The following is a 6,005-nucleotide window of genomic DNA, read 5'->3' as shown; positions in this document are numbered from 1 at the left end:
GCCTCCCTGCAACACAATGGCGACAGGGCCGAGGCTGCGCAGCCGTCAGTCACCGCCCGCGCCCCGCCCGAGCTCAGCGCTCGCGAGAAATGCTGCGGGAGCACCGTGTGGCGGGGTGGGGGGTCAGTCTTTTTGTCCGGATAGGCCGGAGGGTGGGAGGTATTGAGGCTTTATGGGGTTTCTTCAGCCTACCTTAGCTCAGGTGTTAAGAGGGTACGGTTGCGGCACGTCATGAAATGAAGGCGGTCTGAACAATCTTTACATTAAATATAGAATTCCTTCTCTTTTCGTGAAGAAATACCCCAATAACAGCAGTTCAATGTTCAGGCTTAAGACTACAAGTAGAGGTTTGAGTTTCCTTCCTATGCTACCTGCTCTTCCTAGTGTTAATATTGTTTTATAACTACATACACCGTATCTCGTGAGCAGCCGAACGTAGCCTGGGTATGATTGCAGTTCCCTGAAGAACACGGTGGGATGAGGGTGTTGGGGGAAGCTGCCGCAGCTGCACACCACTGGAAGTGCCATTCGTTCATTTCAGTTATATTCATACTAGTTCTGTCCTTTTGAGAGTAATGGGCATTAGCAGACATTTCTGCTTGATGGGAAGGTTTTACATGACTTATGAAATCCTCCACAAAATCTCCATCAATCCTGAACAAATGATGGTTTCCAGTGTCCCTGCTCAGTATGGCATAGATCTCACTCAAAGCAGAGATCTCACTCAATTTAGTGTTCTCTGAACCAGGCTATGAATAAGATGAGTTGTGTTATTACAGTGGATTCTAGGCTTCTATCACTGCAGTCACAAGTCTCAGTATTTCACTAATCTAATATCTGTCACCACTACAGCAGGGCTTTCCTGAATCCCAATGTAACTGTGAGTGCCCTGGATTGCATTGTTGCATGTCAGATAAAGGGGTGTGCAGTAGTAGTGGGCTGGCCATTCATTAAGGAAGCAGGCAGGAAAGAAAAAAGAAGAAAAACACCCCCCCAAAACCAGAAAACATGACCAGCCACCCTGGCACAGGGCTACAACAGATACAAATCCAATGTGTGCATGCCTAATAGCTCTGACAGATCTAGGACACATGTAAGACCAGCCAGGCTAGTTAGAAGCTAGCCAGGTGGCATCTCTTAAATTATAGGATAGCCGTATATTTAGCAGTATCCTTGATTCTGTTTCACATTTATGCTTTTAAATGTGTTTTCCCATATATGTTCGGATTGTGACAGGTTTTCTTCACTGGTTCTCTTCCATAGAGAGATGATGGGCAAAGTACTAGGGGAGAAAAGGACAAAGGGCTGCCAAGAGCTGTAAACAGAGAGAGAAGCAAATGAACAAAAACTGGTAGGAGAGAAAGGCTGATGAGCATGTTGCCTTTCACCAGCATGCCCAAAGCGGTGCTTACTGGACTTTGAAAAATCTTGTCTATAGCAGCCAGAAGCAGGCTGCTGCCCCTGCCAATACCATTTATTTGGCATATCTGTCTCCAGGGAAAGAGGACAGCTGGGAATGGACTTCATGAATTATTTCAGCAGTAGCAGCTGCCCTTTTTCCTGATTAGCAAACAAGAACACTTATAGAAAGAGTTAGATCTACATTAAATTAAATTCATAAAGGAGGCTTTCTGTCTTTTAGGCATGCACAAAACAACTGCAGTTCACAGATCAAGTAAAACTTGTGAATGTAGAGGAGAGAGCATACGCCCCTCCTGCAGCCAGAACAGATCATGGCCAACACTAAGCAAGTCCATTATGCTTTTTTTAAAAATAAAAAAAAACACAACAAGTTGAAAGGTAAGTAAAGTAAGCTCTATTTAAGACAAAACTTCAGAGCTCTTCAACTCAGTCTCACTGTCATCAGAAGAGGATATACTGGGGGTGCTAAGAAAGATGTTATACCATTCACTACATTAACCCTGTCCAATGCAATGCGCAATTTTTATTATTTGAGGGTCGATGCAATACCCTTTTATTAGCAATCTATGAGCCATTTGCTGGCCATACTCTTGTCACAACTTTGTTCCTCTTAGAATAAAAACCCACTATCATCTGAGCTCATAGTCTTCCTTTTTTTTTCTTTAATCTGCATAGTCATCAAAGATCTACCCTGCAGTAATGCAATACCACATAAGTAATTTAATTGCAAATATAGAAAATGGGTAAAGGTTAAGATATAATGATCAATATTGCCACATTGAACAAAGACCTCTGCATTGTGAATCGTTGCTAAAATGTACTTGTAAATGGCAAAGCAGCAGGTTTAGAGGACCTCTGCTTCATCATGTCCTTTAATCACATCAACAACATGGAAATAAGCAGATTCCAGTCAGATAGTTATTAACAGAGTTACTATCCCTAACTAACCATCCTTGCAGAAAAGCTGTTTTTCCACAAATGACTGAACTTTTCACACAGCATGTCCTTACCTTCAGTAGATCATAGTCTGAAATGTTAAGGTGATCTGGAATTGATGTTGTCAAGTAGTCTAGTTTTTAATCTACCCATCTACTGTCATTCTTAAGTAAAATTGACTTCTAAAAAGCATCTGGAGATAGACACTTTCCAAAGAGTTTTCATAACATTTCTGACCAGACTGCAAGAATTTTATTAGAGCACTATTTTTTTTTATAATGCCATTTAGATTGCATCTTGAATTTTCATTTGTTATGAAGAACTTCAGGCAATATCCTAAGAATTGTGACCCCCTTCTTTTAGTGAGAAATGACAGCAAAAAGGGTCCCAAATCAAGAAAAGGTTTTTGGATGTGGCATGTCTTCACACATACGGTCCCAAGTATTACAGCAATCATTCACATTTATAAAGCAGGGCACAGGGAAGAGGAAGACCTCCATGGAGGGTAGATGTTGTGACCTAAAAAATGGAAAATGCATCCTTGAGTCAAAAGTCAGTCCATTCAACACTCGCTCTGAAATACAGGTTTTGGAATACACTAACTGCAGTGTATGTGTAGCTTAGATTGCAGAAAAGGAATAGGTTGACTAACCTGCAGACAGACAAAATCAGGGCAATCTCAAATAATACTTTTAATGGTGGGGGGGGGTGTTGTGCAGTGATGAGTTACTTTAGGTTATACATGAACTTATTATTTCTATTGTATCAGTTTAAGTACTATGGAGATGGTTCCTGTAGTTTATACAGATTGTGAGGTCTATATTCAGTTTGTATAACCCTTGCCTTTTCTTCTTTGTATTGTACTTTACCAACAGGCTGTCACATGCACTATAGTTATTGAGCATGACACTAAATGTACTTCAGGTTTCCCGGCTTCCAGCTGGCCAGGAGGACTTGTGCGATTGCACCTGCTTGACTTGCTAAACAATAACACTGCACCATACAAGTAACCATAAAACATGTTACAGAAAGAAAACTGGGATGTGAGGAAAAGCAGAGTTCATGTTAGAATGTCTGTGGTAAACATTGCACATGAAAGGTTTTTGAAAGTGGACTGTGAATTAGGAAGTTCTCCTCAGAGGACGAATCCAAATCACAGTCCACAGCTTAAACAAACCTTGTTAAGTATGGTGACTGTGAAAAGCTCATTCTAACCACCCAAAACACCAAGTACACAGTAGAGATATGAAATATATATATATATATTATAGAGACAAAAGAATTTAGAACAGATAAAGCGATAAAAAGACTACTATATTACTGCCAGTGAGAAACACTGTATAATTCTTAAAAAAATTAATAATGTACCAAAATATATGTCTACCCTTTACAATACAGGCATTTTAAACATAGTTTGTTTTTTTTTACAGCAAGGTCAAAACCACTGCTTTTAAACTACTTGATACAGGAAACATATAAATAAAAGCTAATTTTGATATGGGAAACTTTGAAACTAAAAGACTTTTTAACTTTATTGAAATCAAACTGAAATAATTCTGGCCCATACAGATGCCAGTTTTGTGAGATAAAACACTGGTACACGCCCATTTTAAAACAGTTTTCCTCTTGTTACTATTTCTTCTTGTTACTATTCCTCCTATAAATCTATTCTTCCTTTTCAGTATCCAGAAAAAAAAAATAAATCATTGTCCACTGTTCCTGATAATTATTTTTTTTTGCATAAAAATATTTACTTCATTCTGTTACCAGTTAATTTTAATCAAGAAAGTTTTGTGGGTTGGCTGATTTACATTTGTTCTTCCTTTAAAAGAGTGCAAAGTAGAATCCAGTTAGAGCATATAGATAGATTAAATTTGTCAGGTAATAATACTGCTGGTAGATGGACAAAGTTTGTAGCCATATCTTCTTTTAAAATTGACATTTTTGGCTACAGATACATTTTGCAAGGTAAAATAATGCCTCTTAAAAATTACAGAAATATTTTAGACTTGTTAAAAATTACTTTGTTTTATAAAGGTGGTTAGTTCTTTTTTACTGCACTTAATATTTCTGGAATTTTAATGATATAGGAGGTGTCAATGTTTTAAAATCTTTGTATAAAGTCTGCTTCCTTCCAGTGCATACTGCAACTCAGAAAGAAGTCTAAAGCTCTATGAGGCACAAAATTCAACTTTTAGTAATGTTTTATTCACCAAGGAATTCTTACAGCTCATTTGAATTAAAAACATCGATCAAAACACTTCGAATGGTTTGTCTTCACAGAATACCTATATTCGCATTCATTTATGTGGAATAACTAGTCTTCTTTCTAAAGCCCAGGCAAATATTAAACAGAGATATATAAACTTAATAATTAAGAACTAACATATCTTCAGCAGACAACAGGAATCACAACTGTTTATCCCCTTTCCAATAGCTTTTATTATGTGCTCTAAAAACAAACAAACAAAGCCACAACAAAGCAAAATGAAAAATCCCTGTGTGTTTTGATACTTTGTATACAAAGCTTCCTAATAAATAGGAATAATTCTTCATCTGAAATCACATATATGGTTTGATTTGCATTTTTTAATATATAAAGCATTTTTTAATATATGAAGCTTGTGAAAAGTCACAAATCATTTTAGAGAAATCAGAATGTTTAGACAGCAATATTCTCTTGTGTATTCCTACCCAGAATGATGTCTTCAGTTTAGGGATAGTGCTTGCAGATTTCAGAATACCTGATCTCTGCAGATACAGAAAACCCTAGGCGGCAGTTAATTTTTTTTTGCTTAACCCAGACTAGAGGAGTGGAAATTTCTCCTTTGAAAATGAAAATGTCTTTACTAATTGTCATTTAGGAAGAAATTTTTACTACTGAAAACTTGGGTAGCCTGAAGATAACCTTTCTATGTGCCTAAGTTATAAGAATCAATTAATTGTACAAAACTAACACATGTATATACAAAAACATATGTGGTTTTAAAAGTTTTTGAACAAGATGTAAGGTTTTACTGAAATCTATCTGAGCTCTGTTACTGAGGATAGTATACAAGTGAGGGTGGGGAGTACAGAATGGTTTACTACTGTGTTGATGAGAATGTACTGGAATCCAGGAACAGCATAATTATTGTTATTGTGTTATTGTGACTAATTTAGTGTTAAAGCAGAGAAGGAAGTAGGAGGAGCAAAGTATCACAAATTATTAGTCGTGTGTACACACAACATGGGGGTCATTGTGCTTTTCCTGTATTTGAAATACAAGCAGGAGGGTTTTTTTCTCTCTCTCCCTCTTAAATAACAACTTGCATTTATTTATTTATTTGTTTTCTTCATTTATGTTATCTCCATCGCTTTTACAGATAGGAACAAATGACTGATTAAAACAAAAAAGTTTTTCAACTTGCTGAGACTACACCTCTCTGTTGGTCCTGCTATATGGTTGAAAAGATTAATATCCCTTTTTCGATGTTCAACTAAGAAAAAGTCAAAATGAATAACTGTGGTTTTCTGTGTACTTAGTAAGAACACAGTAAATCTCTTCTTCTTGTGCCTAACACATATAAGAAAATAAATATCAAGAAGATTTGACTTGATTAATAAATCAAGTGTAGTGCGTACCGTTGTATGTACCTAGAATATGT

The sequence above is a fragment of the Neopsephotus bourkii genome, unplaced genomic scaffold (assembly GCF_033783945.1).
Source record: "Neopsephotus bourkii isolate Nb327-2 ecotype Australia unplaced genomic scaffold, CSIRO-AGI_Nbou_v1 NB_1181, whole genome shotgun sequence".
Taxonomy (NCBI): domain Eukaryota; kingdom Metazoa; phylum Chordata; class Aves; order Psittaciformes; family Psittacidae; genus Neopsephotus; species Neopsephotus bourkii.
This window is presented reverse-complemented; position numbering follows the sequence as displayed.